This window comes from Scylla paramamosain, chromosome 18, assembly GCF_035594125.1.
Source record: "Scylla paramamosain isolate STU-SP2022 chromosome 18, ASM3559412v1, whole genome shotgun sequence".
Classification (NCBI taxonomy): Eukaryota; Metazoa; Arthropoda; class Malacostraca; order Decapoda; family Portunidae; genus Scylla; species Scylla paramamosain.
The window spans coordinates 15,592,150-15,613,081 of NC_087168.1; the positions used below are offsets into that span (position 1 = coordinate 15,592,150).

Genomic DNA, 20,932 nt, shown 5'->3' on the forward strand with positions numbered 1-20,932 from the left:
GTCGACCAGATTGTCAGTCAGGGGCCAGGTGTGTGGGGAAGCGGGGATCCTCCTGCTCTGGTCACCTTCGCTAATAGACTAATTGCTTTTATCCATGATTATGTCTTAAAGGTTCCAGCGTAATGCACCTGATGCGTCTGGTTTCCCTCAAGCACTTACACCGTCTTATACTTGCTCACCGTCTTCTTTTACTCACACTAATAATACTTGAAGACTCGCTCACTGTCTTTAACTCACACTGCTAATAATACTTCAAGACTCGCCCACTTTTTATTTATTTTTTTTCAACTTACACTGCTGATAGTAAGAGAACTTGTTTTTGTTTCTGTAACTCTAGGTTTTACTGAACAGAAATAAAATTACTCGCACTGAAACGTTACAGCCTTTCCTCACTCCGTGTCAGTGGTGGCTTTCAGGAAATTATACACGAGACTTGCACCACAACATTTTATTAAGCTTGAAGAGACGCATGGCCAAGAGTTAAAATGATTTTTGCAATGATATATTTATTTCCGTTTCCGTGTGTGTGTTTGTGTGTGTGTGTGTGTGTGTGTGTGTGTGTGTGTGTGTGTGTGTGGTTTCAAGGTGATGTCCTGTTTTAATGCTAATATGAATAAGATAAAATATCTGAAGTAAACATGTAATTTAGTAATGATAAATATATAAATTAATTTCAGGTCGAATGACTTTCCGTGTTATTTAATTTCATATGCAATGCATATACGAAGGTACGTTTTTGTCTTCTTAATAGCATTAGTAATAAAAAACTAGACCCGTGACAACTTCATTAGTTTTTACAGTAACAACTTAACCTTTATTCTGAGCTCAATTGGCCGTACTATGCATATCGAGATCCAGGTGACGCTTCCAGTCTATCGCCGCAGTCCCTTCAATTAGCCCATGAAATATTAGCGGAACGTGCAGGCAAAGCAGTGCAGATATGAATACGTAATCTTTAAAAAGGCTAGTAAGTAATGACGCCTGCGACTTTAAAACTTCCTTCGGGCCCAGCAATGTCCGGCAATGCATGCTTTTATTGAGACCGAGACTTGGGAATTTATTGCATGGAGCCATAACACTTAAAACCGTATGGCGATCTACTGAGATGGACGGCCGCGATACAAAGCAGTTTTTTAGGCCACCTCTCTTAACAGGACAGTGCTCCGTGGTGGACCCGTGTTATCCAGGCATTGGTAAAGATACTGGGAATTGAGAGTGTTCGGTATGATGTTCTCTGGTTGTCCTTAGGGTACTTCACTCACCAATTCTTTCCTGTTTTTGAGTTTCACCGGGAAGTAAGGTGATTGATTCACGGGCTGGATTCGTACCTTTGACCTGAAGACTGAAGGAAGGAGGAGGAGGAAGAAAAAGATAAAGAAGAGGAATGATGATAAAAACTAATAAAAATGATAAGAAAAGGAGGAGGAACTACAAGAGGAACAAGAACAAGAATGAGGAAGAGGAAAAGGATGACAAGAATGAAGAGAAGAAAGAGAACGGAAACGAGGAGGAGAAAAGGGAAGTGGCAACATTGGCAACATATTCTTGAGCACCTAAGGAGCATTCATCGTGTCTGTGCAGATGTGAAGTAAGGGTGTGTGTCTGCGTTTCTCACGTGCTTAGGCGATATTTCTCTTGTGATTTGTTGTGATATTAAGATCCCATGACCAGCAAATTTATCTCATCTATCTGTTATCTTTCTCTGGTGTAAATTTTCCCTCCAATCAATATGTTATCAGTCCTTTGGGAATATATAGCTGGACTGATGACGTCTATTTGCACCGGTGAGTTTATAAAGATGTAATTCATTTTATTTATAAGGTCTCTGGTAACTTCCCTTTAGATTACCTTGGAGCGGTTTTGGAGCGGTCTAGGCGTCTTGCCTTTCCCACTCGTGTTTGCATTCATATTAATTTGTTGCTTTCACATCGGTTGGGGCTTTCCACTTTGCTTGATTACCAACTGATTTGTATATATATATTTTTTTTTTATAGCTTATTATTATTATTATTATTGTTGCTGGTGGTGGTGGTGGTGATGATGATGATGATGATGATGATGTTGTTGCCCTTGTTCTTGTTCTTCTTGTTCTTGTTTTTTGTTCTTCTATATTCCTATATATGATGGACTTCTAATCAATATGTCTTTTCTCTCAAAGCATCTAGTTTACTATTTCCTTCCTTTATATAACAACTCCGGTAAGACAGTCTGCTGCTTCTGCATAAGACCTTCACTGTTACATTGACTCTCGGATTTCCACTCAGAACATGGACCTTCACAAGCAAACACGCTGGCAAGATCTAAAAAAATATCTCCAAGTTTTGGCGGCTCTGGAGACATGTTGACGTTTTTACTCCTGGCTGCACACATTTCTTATTTGCCACCGCTTGTTGTCACCGCGTCTGGAGGAGCGATTGGCGAAAGAAGGTCAGATATCAGTTAAAGTTTTCTCCTTGGGTTTCCTCCGCTGGCGATCTGCTGCTGGTGAAGGTGACAAGGAACTTTTTGATCGCCTGAGGGACAGAGACACCAGCCACTAGTTGTTGTCAGAGTCCAGATGCCTTCCCTTGTGGCTCTCGTATCTGTCTGATTATATCGCCTCCTCCCATGAGTCCTCCTCCTTTGTGTCTCTCTGCCCCCTCTATGTTTTCTTCTCCTTCAACGCTATCTTTTTCGTTGTCTTTTTTTTATCTTGTTCTCCTCTTGATATTGCAGCTGTTTAATTTCCCTTAACGTCTTTAATAAGTACTGTAATTGGTTGTGTCAAATCTTCATTGCAGTTATCTATTTATTTTCCTTACCTTCTTTTTTTTCTCATTCATCTTTTTTTTCTTTTCTTTTCTCTCAATATTTCCTCTTCACAGACCAAAATATTCTGGCATCTGCCCTTCATGTATATTCCACTTCTTCTCCTCCTCCTTCTCCTCCTTCTCCTCCTCCTCCTCCTCCTTCTCCTCCTCCTCCTCTGTTCTTGACTATTACTTCTCCATTCTCCCCTATTCTCCTCTTTTCAGTTTTCCCCCTTTTTATTTTTTGTTCCCCTCTTCTCTCGTCTTTTTTTCACTTTATTCCCCCATCTCTTCTCCCTTCTTATTTGGTTCCCTCTCCTTTTCCTTGCTTCCCCTTCGTCTCCTTTCTTTACTTCGGCTTCTCTATCGCGAGGCAATCAGTCGAGCACTATAAAAAAACAATTTCATCTCTACACGTGGCGTCATTGAGAGAGAGAGAGAGAGAGAGAGAGAGAGAGAGAGAGAGAGAGAGAGAGAGAGAGAGAGAGAGAGAGAGAGAGAGAGAGAGAGAGGGCTATGAATGGATCCGAACATGACAAGACAATTTAACACTTATTCTACATGGGATTAGTCTTGCTCGTACATCATGCGTGTGTTTGGTGGTGGTGGTGGTGGTGGTGGTGGCAATAGTAGTGATGGTGGCGCAGCTGTTGTTATGATGCTACTAACACACACACACACACACACTTTAAAGCTCAGATGACTGGCATGGATGACTTTTCGTTCAGTTGACTTACTAGATGAATGATTTTTTTCCCTCTTTCTTTCCTCGCCCATTTTTTTTATTTTCATGTTTTTATCGTATTTTCCCTTTGCGTTTAATGGGATCCAGTTTAGCTTAGTTGGTGTGTGATGCGCTTTTGACATTTGGGATTAAGTCCATGTTAGTTTGTTTGGAAGTATTAATGATTTCGCTTTAAAGCCTCTCAGCATAACCAGACAGACAGGGACTTATACGTGGCTAGACAAGACATACAAACGGACATAGTGGCAGAGAGAAGGATAGGTACAGAGAAAGACAAAGACAGAACATAAGAACATAAGAAAATAAGGGAAGCTGCAAATAACCATCAGGTATACACGCGGTAGTCCCTGTAAGTGAAGAGACCAAGATGGAATGTCGCGGAGGCAGACAAGAAAGGTAAGCGCAGTGGCAGACAGACAGACACAGGTAGACAGAAAGGTAGGCACAGAGCCAGACAAAGACAGATAGACGACTGAGAACATAGAAAATACAGATAGAAAGACAAACAGATAATAAAAAAATGACGGACTCGTAAGTAGACAGAAAGATAATCAGAAATATACACAAACAAAGCACGGAAAAATAATCAGACACGCAACTAGGCAGAGACAAACAAAAGGAAACACACACATACACACACACACAGTACCAGGTCGATGGGTTTACCTGTGTGTACTCGTGTGCTCCCCTGCCGGATTTCAAGTGACGTGTATTGGCGGTCACCATAACTGATACCAGCAATCTGCGTTCCCCTGATCGCTATGCCCGAACTGTCCCGGCTCGCGCTTGAATTAACGATGAGGGAGGAGTTTCCGTCTCATTACCTAAGAGGCTGTAGATTCGAAAGGCGCGGTTGAAAGTGTATGTCTCTGCTGGAAATAAAAGCCCCTCCATTACGTTGACTATCACATTATTTATTTATTTTTTTTCAGCGTGATCGAATCGCTCTCCGTTTTATATTGGATGGTAAAAATATGCTTCGTCACAGTGGCCTTTTAATTATTATTGTTGCCGTTCGTTTATTATGGAGTTTTGGTGTTATGTGAGATAAAGTGTATCGGTCTGTGTCTGTCTGGTCATAGAGTTTGTCAGGCGCGTGAGTTATTGGTGTTTTTGTGTTAATGATACGCGTGTGTCGTTCACATTCGCATAACAGGAATAACTGATGTTTTTTTTTTACTTTTTATTGTGTATGTGGGTGTGTGTGTGGGGTGTGTGCAGTAGTAGAAGTAGCAGTAGTGGTAGCAGCAGCTGTAGTAGTAGTAGTAGTAGTAGTAGTAGTAGTAGTAGTAGTAGTAGTAGTAGAAGCACACACACACACACACTCACACTCACACGGACACGGACACACACACGTTCACCACAAAAAAATAAAATAATGATAATACTCTACATATATTAATGACAAATAATTTCCAGTAAAGCGATTAAGCCTTCCTGTAATAATGCTGGCTAATTATCTTCGTCTAATTCACGTATTTTCCCCGCCATGCAGTCATTTCCTTCATCCGTTATAATTAAAAGGGCTTCATTCTTTCAAAGTAGTATTTCACCCTTTATGTAAATAGCAGATACAGGAAGAAAGACAAAAGGAAATTAGTTTATATCTGTCAGAGAGAGAGAGAGAGAGAGAGAGAGAGAGAGAGAGAGAGAGAGAGAGAGAGAGAGAGAGAGAGAGAGAGAGAAAATGAGGCATACAACGTGTTTTATGTTCTTAAAGGTGCGAGTTTTGCGGCTGTTTTGGTGCGTGAACGAAGAATGCGTCTCCCGTTAGAGAGAGAGAGAGAGAGAGAGAGAGAGAGAGAGAGAGAGAGAGAGAGAGAGAGAGAGAGAGAGAGAGAGAGAGTGTGTTTTTTCATACCCGCACTACTGTATCTTACGTACTTCACACACACACACACACACACACACACACACACACACACACACACACACACACACACACACACACACACACACACACACACACACACACACACACACACACACACACACACGTAGACATCAAGGAACCAGTCACGGAGGTCGGGAAAAGCTCAAGAGAACGACCATGAACATATAATGGTCCACTAAGGAGACGCTGAAAGCCTGCCATTTAGAGAGAGAGAGAGAGAGAGAGAGAGAGAGAGAGAGAGAGAGAGAGAGAGAGAGAGAGAGAGAGAGAGAGAGAGAGAGAGAGAGAGAGCTATCCCGATTCGAATTAGCGATAGGCGGGTCGGGGAGTCGTGTTCCAAAAGCCATGTTCAAGTTTTAGTAGAGTTCTCTCCCTTGAAAGAACACTTGAGACTTCCACTAAGACACAGAGACATGTATTGGTTCAACGCGCCACACCCGCCCATCCTTTGCTCCCCAGAGAAAAGGGTACTCTGTGTGTGTGTGTGTGTGTGTGTGTGTGTGTGTGTGTGTGTGTGTAGAATCTGATGACGTGGAGTAATGAATGAAAAGATTACAGTAATGTTGTAGAATACAGGAAAAAAATGATACACACTCTCTCTTCTCACAGTATAAACAAACTGTAAACCTGAGAGAATATCTTAAAAAAAAAAAATTAAAGAAAAAACTGAATCCTGAATAAGAAAACGATAAGAAAAACACTATACTTCCAAATTTAACGCAATATCGAATTCTCACCACCTTTCGTTTCTTTCTGTCTGTATCTTCATCTCTCTCCCAAGGTTTTCAATAAGTCTGCATTTCGCCCCTGACACGTAAACACTGAGCTATGCAACCTTACGACGGCCCAGTTCAGTAAAGACCTTCACTTCTGCACTATCTTCACCTTGCTCTTATTCCTGTCAGCATCTGTGTGTTTGGCAAGCAGGCTGGAAAATTCACGAAGGGAAATTTGAAATGCTGCTCTTATGTGTTTTCCGGAAGTGTTATCTGGCAGAGCGAGAAAAAGCAGCAGCAGAAAGAAGAAGCAATTGCCAAAATGTGTTGAGGGAAAGCTTAGGAATGAAGGACGGTGTAGCACTGATGGAGTGTGGGATGGGGAAGAGGAAGAGGAGAAAGAAAGAAGAGGAAGAGGAAGAGAAGGGAGAGAAGGAGGTGGCGGAGGAAAAAGAGTAAGCTACATGAACTCGATTATTGTCTCACTATATTCCTCTTTCCATAAGGTAAAATTTGGAAAACATGGAGGTGATGTGATGCTTCAGGTGTCTGTCAGTGTTTCCTTAGCATCGCGCGGCATCATCTTTAAGTCATCATCAAATCACGTACTATTTTAAGATGTGTAATAAAGCATCCCCTAGGGAAAATATAAAATAATTAATGATCCCTTATAATTGTGTGTGTGTGTGTGTGTGTGTTAGGTGAGTAGACAAACCTTACTTCATGACACAAGTGCATCCGTCAAACCCAGATTGTCAAAACTCTCACACATAAAGAGCTCAATTAAATAGGTACACGTTCCTCTCGCTATGCAAATCCAAGCCCGAGTGGTCATCGGTTGTCGTATCAGCCATCACGCCACACACACAGGACGCTGCCAATGTCTCACTGTCGCCCATGAAGAGTACTCGACCAACACAGACTAACTTTATAGAATATGACACACCGGGGAGCCAGGAACAAAGGCGAGCGATAGTTTTGGGATCACGACGGTGCTGTGATGGTCAATTAGTAACTTCCCGTATTTGCTTCCACTTTGCATTACGTTATCCTACAATGTTAAGTCCTCGGATCTGGTAAGAAAATAATCTACTCTTCGGGTTTCATATTAGTGGTAGTTCAGATGACGTAAAGGAAGACGCAAAATATAATTAATGTGAAGGCGGCAGATTACTCGACTATTGATCTTGGCTGGACTAAAGGCAAGCTGCTGTGTAAGGGAGTTGTCATTGTCTCACGCAGGTGGTGTAATTCAGGCGTCACACATGGGCAGATGCGATACTATTCACGAACTGTATTGATCGGAGTTGGCACGTTGGAGAAACGTAGGTGGACATTACGTGCTGGAAATGGAGTTGATGGGTGCTCTCAGCGAAGGTCTTAATAGTGAAGCTCTGGAAAAAGAAAGTCGAATGGCGGAAAAAAAAATATTGTTATCTTCAGTGTTTGTCTTTCTGGGATGAATAAAAAAAACTAGAGATGAAAAGAAATTAGTGTGTGACGTGTATATGTTGTGAGTGAAGGCGAAACACTGAGTAAAATTAGGTGTGTACAAAAGAGTAAAATTAGAGGTGTACAAAATCAGAAGCATGTGTTATGACTAGATACGTGCTCCTCCTTCTCCTTCTCCTGTTCTTGTTCTTGTTCTTACTGTTGTTGTTTTTGTTGTTATTGTTTGTGATGGTGTAGCTATTATTTATGAAACCCAATATTCCCCCCGCAATCACCAGCACTGCCACTGAAACACTAAATATTTGAGTCTGTGCTGACGTGATATAGAAAACTTCATCTCACAGAAAATGGGTCTGATTTCGTCGAGAGACAAACTAAACTATTACATGTTTCCTTTGCACGCGTCTTTTGTCATATTTCATCCACGTTAAGCATAAAAGTAACATGATATTATTCTTAAGTGATGTTAAGATACTGTTACATCCTTCTGTCTTTTAATCAGTCCTTGCCACTCCCTCTCTATTATCTTCTCTCTGTCTTTATTGCTCTCACAACTCTTCATTACCTTGTCACTCCTCTTCATCCTTGTTACTTAAGTTCACATCATTTCTTGCCTTCGCCTCTTACTCTTCATCATCCCTCCCTCATTCTCTTCCAAGCTCTCACTCACTCACTCTATCACTCTCCTTCCCTGACTTTTCTCCTTTGTCATCCGTCTGAGGAACAACTATCTTTATTATTTTCCACACCAATCATGAGCAGATTCCTTCTTTGTGTCCCTCTTACTCAGACACTCTATTCCAATCACTCGCTCCCTGTCTGCTCCCTTCGATTTGCCAGGCATCTCAGGACCAGTCTCCTTCTCTCCCCTTTGTGGGCGAGAGTGGGCTTCTGTCGTGACGTGTCTCATGAAAACCAAACACACGACCGACTGAAGTGGAGTCCGGTGGCGTATCGATGGTTGTCTTGGGGCGCCTCTTGATAATACTGGCTTTGCTGGAGGCTCCCCCGTGACGGCCTTGACCTGAGTGTTGTGTAGTGCCTGTATGGAGCTCTGGTGCCTGTGTGTCCCAAGGGTGTAGGTGTGTTGACCAGTGTTAGCATGGTGGCTGTGTGAACTGCTGATGCATGTCAGTGCCGCGTTTGAACATTATTTGGTTCTTGTATAGGGAACGTACGTATGACTTGTATCTCATTGGGCCTTTTTATTTTTTCTTCTTTCTTTTTTTGTTGCCCTAGACCAATATTCCTCTTACTTGAGAAAAGAATAAAGGTAAAAAGTAGGATGTAACAAACTTGAGTTGTTACATCATAGCATAATTAAATAAGGCCGAAAAGTTGGATAACTTAACCAAACTTCTCTTTAAACTTAGAAAATTTAATCCAACCTAATCAAATAAGCCATTTTGTAAGTCCTTAATGTAATCCTAACATACTTAAGGTTACATGTCTGTGAATGCATCAATATAACTGGGTATATTATTAAAGGTGAGGGTGTCATGTAATGTGTTTTGGGGATATTCAGTGTTAATTTATTACTTTTAATCCAACTAGAAATATTGTAGAGTTCTACACTTCGAGTATTACTTATGACATATACATCTTGCCCCTTTATGGAAGCATTTGTGTCATCGGGAATGAAAACATTAAGTTTGTCTGTACCGCGCGTGATATCATAAAAAAAAAAGAAAAGAAAAGAAAAGAAGACCCTTGTTGCATTTCATAAATGAGAGAATTTTAAGACAATTTTGTATTTCCGAAAATGGTAAATTGGTTTCTGCAATCCAAATAACTTCGAAACCAGTTATGTGCACTACCACGGATTCCATAAACTCGTAATTTATCTATTAAAACATAATGGGAAATGGTGCCGAAAGCCTTTAACAGCTCATAAGAGAGAGAGAGAGAGAGAGAGAGAGAGAGAGAGAGAGAGAGAGAGAGAGAGAGAGAGAGAGAGAGAGAGAGAGAGAGAGAGAGAGAGAGAGAGAAAAATATATATATATATATAATTAGCCATGTGGGGGCATTGTAATGTTATTCTTTTTCCTATCAATAGTACTGGCCGGGGTTTGGTATGGGAGGGGGAGGCTGGGTGAATGTTATTGGCCAAGGCGGGGAGGACGGGCGCAGGTGATTGGCTGACTGCTTGACACGAGTAAGCTTGGAGTTGAGTGAGTCCATGGCGCGGCTTCCATCATAAGGCAGTACCTGAGTAGCTTCCAGCCTACAGTAACACTGAGCTATGGGTTCCCTTAAGGATCTCACCAACACCAAGACGCAAACTGCTGCCACTCCTCAAACCCCTGCAATGAATGCAATGCTGGACGAGGACAGGACCGTGCTGGCGCCCCCGCCACCACGGTCGCCCGCCCCGGGCCCCGCGCGAGTGGCCTGGGCGCGAACACTAGCAGCTATAAAGGAAAAGATGCTCGTGGCAAAGATAGGCTGCAAGAAGAACGCCGTGCGAGGCTCCAGCACGCCCTGCACCGGGGGTCGTGCTGGCTGCACCAGCACTGCGAGGCGTGATGAGGAACACTGGCGTCCGAAACGCAAAGTAATAGCTCGTTGCGAGAATGTAAAGCGTGACGCTGGGAATGAGTGTAACGGTGTGCTGGACATGGCGCCGCCACCGAACGGCCCCGCACGCGTGGCGTGGGCACGCCGCGAGGCCGCCATCAGGGAGCGGCAACGGGTGAAGGCGCGGGAACGTGAGACTGGCGCTCGGTCACGGACAACTGTGAGTGAGAAGACGTCCTGGTCTCCTCAGCAAGCGTGGCTCGCTGCTGAGGAAGGAACTAAGAATGAAGAGGCGGCGCGTGCTGCAGAGGAGGCGTCTCTAGGTCTGCAAGATGTTGCGTGTATTCCCGAAGATATCCTAACTGCCACTGAAATACTGTTTGCTCTTGAAGAAACATTTAGTATCGGCGAGGAGGCGCCTCCTGCTCTGGAAGAGGTAGATTGTATTCCCCAAGAAGTCTTGTCTGTCACTCACCTTAATGAAATACTGTATCCCCCGGAAGAAGCAACGCCCACTCCTGACCAAACAGTGCCCTCTCCTGAACAAGTAATGCCCGCGCCTGAAGAGGAATCTATGAGTGAAGAAGAGCCGTTTGTCACCGAGGAGTCACCTCTTGCATTGGAAGACGTAGATCACAGTTCCGAGGAAATGCTGCGTGCCACTCAAGTATTGCATGGTCCCCAAGAAGCAACGTCTGTTCTTGAAGGAGAAATGGCGGCTCCTGAAGACGTATTGTTCACTAGTGAGAAAGTTGCACCAGCTCCTGAGGAAGACGACGAAGAGTTGTTGCGCCGCCACGTCCCGTTCCTGACAGAGGAGCAGCTGCGCAGCCTGGGCCGTGGACGCCTCCTGGGTGTTGGCGGCTTTGGGTCTGTCAGGCAGCTCCAGTATGAGGGTAACCAGGCAATTGTTAAGGAACTCCTGCGGGCTGGTGATCTGGCGTCGCTGTTAACGGAGGCTCGAGTCTTAGTGGATCTGAATGGTGCCGGTGGAGTGCCGCGGCTCCTGGCACTGTGCCACGCCCCACCTGCTATGGTCCAGGAATTCTTAGGACACACGTACGATTACTACCTTGGTGGGTGTTCGGTTGAACAATTCCTGAAATCATTGATTAACATTTGTCACCGTCTGGAAGAAGTCCACGCCAAGGGCTACGTTCACAATGACATCAAGTTCAACAATATCACGTTCACCGGCACCATCAGCGAGCCTGAGTTCCATATAATTGACTTCGGCATGGCGTGTCACGTCGGGGAGACTCTGTTTAAATGGGCACGCGACCTGACTGACAGGGAGGCGAGGGCGGCACGGAAAAAAGCCAAACATGCGATTTGTGGGGATACCATTGAAAAGTTCTTGTCTAGCTTGGATGGTAAGGCCGCTGGTGAGGACAACGAGGACGACGACACCGACGACGATGATGACTATGCGGAAGAAAGGACGCCCTGGATGGCTCCCGAGGTGCTGGGAGGAAAGCCAGTGCTGCCATCTGGGGACGTGTACAGCTTAGGTTACTTAATGGAGCTTTTGATGCGGTACTCACCACTGACCTTCCTGGCGAGGCCTCTGAGGAGACTGTCACACCTGTGCACCGCCTGGGAGCCCAGCCCACGCCCCTCCCTCCCCCAGGTGGCTGAGGGAGTCACACGACTGCTCCATCACTTGACTGCTGCACAACTCGCAACAAAATTTGACACCGAAGATGAAAGTGAAGACGAGGAGCCGTCTGTTGGCCAGGAGCCGCCCCTTGCTCCTGAAGAGGGAGACTGGTCTCCCCAGCAAGTGGTGCCTGGCGGTCTTCATGGAGTTTCTGAAGAGGCGGACTGGTCTCCCCAGCAAGTGGTGGCTGGCAGTATTCATGAAGCCTCTAAAGAGGCGGACTGGTCTCCTCAGCAAGTGGTGGCTGGCAGTCTTCATGAAGCCTCTAAAGAGGCGGACTGGTCTCCCCAGCAAGTGGTGGCTGGCAGTCTTCATGAAGCCTCTGAAGAAGCGGACTGGTCTCCCCAGGAAATGGTGGCTGGTACTTTTCTTGAAAACGTAATTCCTGGTCTTGAGGGAACAATCCCTGCTGCTAAAGAAGCAATGGCCACTCCTGAAGAAATAATGCCCACTTATGAACAAGAAATTTTTCCTACAGAGGAATAAATTTCCGCGCCTGAGGAATGTGTGGATGAAGAGCTGAATGAAGACGAGGAGGAAGACGAGGCGTGAGCGACCACTGATGAAAATTGTGGATATGAGTTACGATTATTATCTAAAGAGACGAGAAAAAGAGAAGATAAACAAACACACACCGATAACGCTAAATAACCAAAAAACAAAGGAAACACGAAAAACACGTAGAAACTACTAAAAATAGATAAAAATACTATCAAAAAATAATAACAGCGACTGAACAAGAAATAATCGTGCCTGAAGAATAAATTCCCTCGCGTCGAAAATTAATTCCCTCGCCTGAACAAGAAATACCCACCTCTGTAGAATTAATTCACTCTCCTGAACAAGAAACGCGCGCGCCAGGAGAATTAATTCCCTAGCCTGGAGAATGAATTCATTCGCCTGAATAAAAAATACTCACGCCTGAAGAATTAATTCCCTCGCCTGGAAAATTAATTCCCTCGCCTGGAAAATTAATTCCCTCGCCTGGAGAATCAATTCCCTCGCCTGGAGAAATAATTCCCTCACCCGGAGAATTAACTTCCCTCGCCTGGATAAATAATTCTCTCGTCTGAACAAGAAATACACGTGCCAGGGGAATTAATTCCCTCGTCTAAACAAGAAAAACGCGCAAGGAGAATTAATTCCCTCGCTTGGAGAATTAATTCCCTCGTCTGAACAAGAAATATACGGACCAGGAGAATTAATTCCCTCGCCTGAAGAATTAATTCCCTCACATGGAGAATTAATTCTCCTTCCAGGAGAATTAATTATCTCGTTTGAACAAGAAATACACGCACCAGGACAATTAATTCTTCCGCATGGAGAATTAATTCCCTCGTCTGAACAAAAAATACACTGGCCAAGAGAATTAATTCCCTCGCCAGGAGAATTAATTCCCTCCCCTGGACGATTAATTCCCTCGTCTAAACAAGAAATACACGCGCCAAGAGAGTTCATTCCCTCGCCTGGAGAATTAATTTCCTTGTCTGAACAAGAAATATCTGCATCTGCCTTGGAGAATTAATTCCCGCGCCTGAACAGGAAATACCCTCGTCTTCGATGGAGAATTAATTCCCTCGCCTGAACAAGAAATACCCGAGCCTGGAAAAGTAGTTCCTTCGCCTGTAGAATCATTTCCCTCACATGAAGAATTACTTCTCTCATCTGGAGAATTGATTGTAGCCTGAACAAGAAATACTCGCGCCTGGAAAATTAAGTTCCTCGCCTGAACAAGAAATATCCGCGCTTGGAGAAGTTACGCAGATTTATTAGGTTGGATTCGAATTTGTCACCTCGCAGATAGACTGACAGAATGAATGAATAGACAGATATATGGCAAGTGCAATTCAATATCAGCAAACGTACAGTACCCTCACATATTATGTACACAATAAAGAACGAGGGACCGCCACGTGTAGGCCTGACGTCTTGCAGCTGTATTATTTGCTTTCGGTTTTATGTTCTTATAGTGTCTCCACTTTACAAGTATAGAAAAGTACAAGGTATAACAGCCAAGACCTATTTTAAGGTAGAATGTAGAAGCTGCATAAGTTACAATATCTGCTTCGGCTTTTCAGCATATGTTCTGACAGTGCGTCCCAAAAACCTCACCTTTTCTCCTCAGAAGAGGAGAAAAGGTGACACTGAGGTGGTGCCTGAAAAAAAAAAAAAAAAAAAAAAAACATCCACATAACATAATTCATAAATTGAGTGTTGTCTTTACTAATGTAGAGCTTCAATCAGGATATCAACTTTGGCGGGACCCGAGACATCTTAATGGAAGTTCCGGGACGCAGGTGAAGCGTGACACAACTCCGCGGCTCAAAAATATGTTTTCAAATCCTTCAGGAAATTGAAACCAGAGACTTGGAGACAACTTGGACGCCACGGATGGCTCACCAGGCCACTTGAGGACAAACTTTACTGCGCCTCGACCCGCTAACGGCAGCCAGTCACCTCATATCGGGGAAGAGAGTGAGAGAGAGAAGGAAAGAAAGATGTCGATATTTTCAACTCACAGAAACTAGGCACTCGCAGACCAGCTTGTGATTTCCTGTGTCTTAATGGAATCTTTTGTACTTTTAACACCTATTTTTATCTTATTGTTTTATTATTTTTTACGTGTCAAGGAGTCTGGTTAAGGGCATAAAAAAGGAAAGAAAAAGCCAATTCATTATGTGGCTCCAAAAAAAAGTCAATTATCTCCAACAATTATAGGAGATTCCAAAAGCTTGATAATTAATTTCCGGATTTGTTGATACTCCATTATTATCTGATTATTACTTTTTCCCTCCCACAGCTACTTTATTAAACAACAGAATCACTACTTGTAATACACGGAAGCAAGGTGTACACAATGGCGTTATGTGATGTTTACGAGAACCCTTGTTTATAAAGTTCTTACTCGTATACCTAGTTATTTCTTAAGTACAATAGTCTCCTTTGGTTACATATTACGAATGTTCACGATTTAAAAGTCAAATATTCTCTCCATCATTATCTCGTAAAGCATGACAACTCGTTTTCTTCATTACGTCAGATCCGAGGATTCCCTAATTCCAGATAACGCAGATTTGATTTTATTCAGACTCGCGCTCTTCATTGGCATCAAACCAATGAAGAGACACTACACCCTGTCTACTCGCCACTCACCAGGAACCTTGTAAGCGTGAACTGACTCTTGTCGGCGCCTCTGTGGCCGGCACCATTACTTCCTCCCTCTCCCCTCACTCATCACCGGCCTTTTCTTCCACCCTCGCGGTTCTTCTCTTTCATCTCCATCAAGAGTCTGGAGATTGAAGACCGTATTCTCAAACACCTCGGCGCCTTACTCGACTACTTTCAACAGTTTTCAATGGTGTTTTTTTTTTTTCTAGTGATAGCATAATAAGATATCAGCATCGTTAATGGGAAGAGCATTCATAAGGGCTTTAAAAATAGAAAGAATAAGGGGTTTTAGAATACGTGAATGACTGCAGCTGTACTATAGTCCTCTCTTGTCAAACATACTCGTTATTAGGGTTTTCAAGGATGTTTTTTTCGTGATTAGTGATAGTATAACAAGAAATCTGTACCGTCAATGGGAAAAATATCTATAGCATACGTGAGTGGTTGTTGCTCTCTGTTCAGACACACGCTTAAGGTTTATTAGGGTTTTCGAGGATGTTTTTTGTGATTCTAGTGATAGTATAACAAGGAATCTGTATCGTCAATGAGGAAAAAGTATCCGTAAGAACCTGGCTTGCTATTCTTGTGGTCTTTAAAACCGTCACGAGAGGACAAAGCGTTTTCGAATACGGGAAAGTGAATGCAGTTGTTCACTTTCCTCCCTGTCCAAACACACAGTCAAGGGTTGGAATAGGATAGAGTCTGGGCTTATGCAGTCAGTGGTAATAGAATGTGAATATGGGAAATTTGTGAGAACTGTGCCTGGTATTGGCTATTTCATTTTTTTCTCTTTTTTTTCATCTTTATATTTCTTCTTATTCTGGTCTTATTTCCTTTCATGTTTTTTTTCTTCTTACTTCAGCTCTCTTTTCTTGTTCCGTTTTAATTTAAAGTTATTTTCTTGTGGTTTTCTTTCTTCTCATATTTTCCTTCTTATTTCATCCTTCTTATTTTGTTGCCCTGTCTTCACTAAATGAAGGACTCGTTAGTTAGTTGGTAAGTTTATTAAATTATGTAATAAAAAGCGCCATATATTTTGGATCATGTGGCGCTATGATAGGGGAGTTCATGTACGTAGAGTTACCACTCATGTAAGGAGCAGGGCGTGGCGTGGCTGCAGCGAGGGTGCGACGCGGGGCAGTGACCTTCGGGGCGGCGCCAGGGTGACTGGGAGGGAAGGGGAGGCGATCCCTTGGAATGGTGAGCTGTGTGTGTGTGCGTTGGAAGGGGAAGGATGTATCGTGTTGGTATGGTTGTGATTTGTTGTTGTTGTTGTTGTTGTTGTTTTTAATGATATTTATAGTAGTAGTAATAGTAGTATTAGTAATAGTACTAGTAATAATAATAATAATAATAATAATAATAATAATAATAATAATAATAATAATAATAATAACAGTACGACTGACTAAAAACTAATTTTCATCATCATCATCATTATCATCATCATCATACTACTACTACTACTACTACTACTACTACTACTACTACTACTACTACTACTACTACTACTACTACTACTACTACTACTACTACTATCATCCTCCTACTCTAATACTCCTCTTTCCCCGCTACTCTCTTTCCTTCTTTCTTCTTTCAGTAGCAAAACCTGTAAGTGTTGGGAGGAAATAAATCTCAGTCATGTGAAAAATTTTGACGTTAAAAATTCCAATGGCCTGTCTTTGTCCAGTCTTAACTTGCGTACTATTGTTTTCATTATTTACAGTATTATCATCTCGCCAACTTAACCTTGTCACTATAAAATTTTCTGTGTTTTGCAGGACCACGTGACGGAAGATGGTTTAGGAAGCAGCGTAATCTCTTCTTTCCTTATGAAGATTCAGCAGTGGTCGACGGTGATCAGGAAATTAGGAAATCCTCAAGTTTGACGTGATGGAGAAAACGAGTACTCATGTTATATGAGATAATGATCAAGAGAGAATAAAATAATTTAAAGACAAGTAATCGAAATCTAAGTATTCGAAAAAAAGTGCAATACTTCAAAGAAACAATAAAATAAGTTTGAGAAAATGATTGATCATGCTGCTTACGATAAAGATCCAGAGTGAATACATTAATTTAAAGATAAATCATGGAAATCCAATCCTTCATAAAAGAAAAGAAATATAATGTCGAGAGACAAGAAAATAATTAAATGTGATGAGGAAAAGGAGTGATTTTTTTTTTTTTATGTATATAAGACACAAATCAAGAGTTAGTGTCGTAATTTGAAGACACAAGACCAAAAACTTCAATTCTTTATTCAGAGATGTGCAACAAAGAAACAAAATAAAGTTATAAAAACAACAACAACAACAACGATATAAAAATAGATTGAGTGAACAATGTAATTTGAGGACCAGTGATCGAAATTAAATTCTTTCCAAGGAAAAAAACACTACAATTCTTTATTATCAAGAGGCACAAAAAAAAACAACACCCGTTACTTCTCGAGACCATAAAAAGTGATTAATCGCCTCTAAGAAACCTGACACAAGTGGCCGCAGGAGGAGAATAGGCGAGTCGTGTGGAGCCTTTGAAAGAAGACCTTGACACCCTCTTGGGAAGTAGGGTGAGGAAAGCCTGTATTGGAGTGTTGCCTGGATGTCACCCTACACTCCACCCTGTTCTGCTCTCTGAATCACACAGAATTTAAGTGCCAGAATCCACAAAACCAGGAAGAATATTAGCACTCCACCTTGTTCAGTGTTCTCAGATTCACACTAGGAACGTAACAACCAGAACCCCATGGAACTAGAGCAAATATTACCATAATCACCACAGCCTCAGTTTTTCTCTCTGCCACCACCATCACCACCACAATTGCCATCGTCTCTGCTACCACTACCATCGTCATCATCCTCCACCATCACATCCTCGCTGTCCTTCGTGTAAGGTAGGAATGTTACTTTTCATTTCCTGTTCCTTGTGTTTATTTGATGTTTCTCCGTCAAAGGAATAGAGAAGACTAACTGGGCATGATCTTATGTCTCGCTCCTTGTGTGTGTGTGTGTGTGTGTGTGTGTGTGTGTGTGTGTGTGTGTGTGTGTGTGTGTGTGTGTGTGTGTGTGTTTATTTGTATTTGCCGTCCTACGTACCTCCTTGTTTTCCTGTCTGTCTAACTGCCTGCCTGTCTATATCTTACCAACCTACCTGTCCATCCACCTATCTCTCCTGCCTGTCTACTTGCTACCTACCTGTCCATCTGTCTTTCCACCTGTCTACTTGCCTACCTACCTGTCTATCTATCTACTTGTCCTCTTGTCTACTTATTACCAATCTACCTGTCCAACTGTCTGTGTTTGCTTGCCTGAATCTCCGCCTGTCATCGGGAGAACCATCATTACCTTCATTAAGTTGAGAACGCGTCACAGCACGGCTCTTTAGTCATCCTTTGACACATTTTGATGCACTTCACGCCCTGATTTCCTCGAACCGGCACCGTTAGCCCAATTAGCACCGGGGCGTGGGGTCGTTCTGGTTGCGCGGCGCGGTGCTGCTGTGCGGGAAAGGGCGGGGCTGTTTCCTGTTGTGGCCCGTGACGAGGTCCATTGAAGGGCAACGCCACTACGGCCGATAAAAGGGTGCGGCGGGATCAACGGGTGCTGGCGAAGTGTGAATGTGTGTGAATGCCGCTGATTGGCTCCAGAGAGATAGATAGATAGATAGATAGATAGATAGAGAGAGAGAGAGAGAGAGAGAGAGAGAGAGAGAGAGAGAGAGAGAGAGAGAGAGAGAGAGAGAGAGAGAGAGAGAGAGAGAGAGAGAGAGAGAGAGAGAAGTATGAGGGTGGCAAACAAGACCTGAAGGAGCCACAGACAGGAAGCTTCAGGCTGTGAGGAGAGGCGCGCACCATCTCTATCACTTAGCTGTGTCGTCTGAGGGAGTGAGGGATGCTGCGCACACACACACACACACACACACACACACACACACACACACACACACAGGGGAACAGATGCAGATAGAAGATGATGTGTGTGTGTGTGTGTGTGTGTGTGTGTGTGTGTGTGTGTGTGTGTGTGTGTGTGTGTGTGTGTGTGCGTGCGCGTAACGGAGAGAGAGAGAGAGAGAGAGAGAGAGAGAGAGAGAGAGAGAGAGAGAGAGAGAGAGAGAGAGAGAGAGAGAGAGAGAGAGAGGGGTTGGGGGGAAGGAGGAAGAGTGAGTTTGATGACACACACACACACACACACACACACACACACACACACACACACACACACACACACACACAAACGGTCACTTCAAATGAATGTTCGCTCTAAAAAAAAAAAAAAGGAAAAAAAAAAAAGCATATTAAAAATGAGGTCATTCTTGTCAACAATTGAACCAATATATCACAAAATAAATCCGGGGAAAATCTTTTAGTGATTATACTCTGGTGATATATGAGAATTCACGCATACTGCATTAAATATGGCGGCATATATGTATCATTTTATCGAATCCCAATGGAACACAATTTTACTATACTTTATTGATTACCTACTGGGGGACGAGGTGACTCTACGGTAAAGTGTTGGGACTCGTTGTCTAAAGGTTCAAAGTTCGATTCCCGCAAGCAGCAGTTGTTTTGGGCAGATTGGTGGCGCCCTCTAAAACCCTGGCCCATAACCCGTACCTTGTAATGGAGTGGAGTGTTGTGGAACGTAGTGGAGTGTGGTGAAGTACTGTTATCCGTGTAAGATTATCCGTGTAAGATTGCAACAACCATATAGAGAAGAAGATATTATGGGGGCATACCTGTTTGAAAAAATATAGGGCTAAAACAAAAATAAGTACGTGAACTTGAGATGAGAGAAGAGAGAAGGAAAGAAGGAAGAAGACAGAAGAGCCAGACAGTGAGAAGCGACATGTCAGGGAGTGTCGTTTCAAAGGGAACGCTCTCGACCATCAACTCATTTCACCACTGTGGTAAAACAAATTAAACGGTGCATACATTAGACAAGTGAGTGAGTTGTGGTGGTGAGAAAACAAGATGAATCAGCAGATCTTTATTCCTTCAGAGATATTTACTCTCGAAATGTTAGAGAAATTAAGATTTACTTTCTGTTTTTTCTCGCCGCCACAATCCACTCACTTGTCTAATCTGTGCACCGTGGAAAATGTTTCACTACAACAGTATATGACCTCCCCTGTCTAGTGTATAATAATATTCCTCATTATTTTTGATTACATTTTTAAAAGGAAGATCTAGAGGCAAAAGGTAAGTTACATCGACAGGGAAAAATGAAGAAATTGCGGTCAAGAGGCTGAAACCAGGCAGTAAGATTAATAACTCGTGAAATAAGAGGCCCAGATGTCTCAGCTCCCTAGAAGAGCGAGGAAGTAGGTCAAGTAGTCATTGCTGTGTCAGTTTTACTCTTCATATTTACGATGCACATGGTGAAAAGACGGAAATAATCACTGGTAGGTGCCCAGCGAGACCAAGGGGTTCTGTTCAGTTTTCTTGGCTTGTAGTAGTAATGCCGTGGAAGCGTTAGGGCTGAAATGTGTGGTATAAACCTAAACCGCAGCTGTAATTTTTCACTGCTGAAGTCGCATAGCTGTTGCATTCAGAAATACAGGAAATCCAAGCGTCAACTCATTTTTTTTTGTCTGCTCTTCTAATATTATCATAAATATCATAAGGCCTACAGCGTCAAATTTTTAGTGTGGTTTACCTCAATCTTCGAGCATCAACTCACTTTTCTTTTTTTTCTGACTCCTATAATTGTATAGGTGGCAGGTTGTTTGGGTGGACTTACGGGCAGGTAAAGTTCCTAGTAACCCCAAAAAAGTGATCACCTACCGTCTTGTAATTCTTTAGGCGGCAAAGTCATTGGATGGAGTAATAGATACGAAGAATTCCTTGTGACTCCAGAAAAAAAATGGTGACCTACCGTTGGTCAGCTGCTCGCCCAGAGGGATGAGGAGGGGCACCAACACGTTGACCGCCATGCCTCTAGGGTGCCGGGGAGCCTGGAAAGAACGACACCCGGTTACACTCTA

At 43.0% G+C, this 20,932-nt stretch overlaps 1 long non-coding RNA gene across 1 annotated transcript in view; it reads left to right on the plus strand.

Annotated features, from left to right (window-relative positions):
- Window positions 1–20,932, plus strand: part of LOC135109169 (uncharacterized) — a 159,210-nt gene that overhangs the window by 75,893 nt on the left and 62,385 nt on the right. The window contains exon 3 of the long non-coding RNA XR_010272601.1: window positions 16,723–17,837. This is a non-coding gene — a long non-coding RNA (uncharacterized LOC135109169). The remainder of the gene's footprint in view (window positions 1–16,722; window positions 17,838–20,932) is intronic.